Source organism: Prunus dulcis, chromosome 5, assembly GCF_902201215.1.
Source record: "Prunus dulcis chromosome 5, ALMONDv2, whole genome shotgun sequence".
Classification (NCBI taxonomy): domain Eukaryota; kingdom Viridiplantae; phylum Streptophyta; class Magnoliopsida; order Rosales; family Rosaceae; genus Prunus; species Prunus dulcis.
In genome coordinates this window covers 2544708-2545329 of record NC_047654.1, presented here as the reverse complement: position 1 = coordinate 2545329, position 622 = coordinate 2544708, and the positions used below count along the sequence as shown (strand labels likewise).

The 622-nt window shown below is 35.0% G+C and overlaps 1 non-coding gene across 1 annotated transcript; it reads right to left on the bottom strand.

Annotated features, from left to right (window-relative positions):
- Positions 1 to 219: 219 nt before the first annotated feature.
- Positions 220 to 328, bottom strand: LOC117629434. The gene has a single exon (XR_004586095.1). It is a non-coding gene; the product is annotated as a small nucleolar RNA R71 (small nucleolar RNA).
- Between the last annotated feature and the right edge of the window lie 294 nt (positions 329 to 622).

The following is a 622-nucleotide window of genomic DNA, read 5'->3' as shown; positions in this document are numbered from 1 at the left end:
CTGAAAATCCATATTCACATGTGCGTGAGTTTGAGGAAGTTTGTGGAACTTTTCCAACACAAGGGTGTAGGCTTGATACAATTTTGCTAAAACTTTTTCCATTTTCACTGAAAGATAAAGCGAAAACTTGGCTTTATTCTCTAAGGCCAAGAACAATTGGAACATGGCTTGAAATGCAAACTGAATTTTTCAAGAAATTTTTCCCAATTCAAAAGACAAATTCTTTGAAAAGACAGATGACCACATTTTCTCAAAAAGATACTGAGTCTTTACCTCAAGCTTGGGAAAGATTTAAAGATTTGTTAATGTTATGTCCTCACCATGGTTTTGAAAGATGGAGGGTGGTAAGTCATTTTTATCATGGCTTAACACCTAAAGATTGACAATTTATTGAGACGATGTTTGATGGAAATTTTATGTATAAAGATCCTAAAGATGCTTTTGATTTTCTTGATGAAATTGCAGAGAAATCTCAGATTTGGAGCACTCCCAACACATTTGAGCCTAATTCCCAAAAGGCAAAATCTTCTATTAATCCTTCTAGCGGCAGTATTTATCACCTTAAGGAGGAAGATAGTCTCAAAGCTCAATTGGCAACAATGGCTAGGGAAGTTGAAACTCT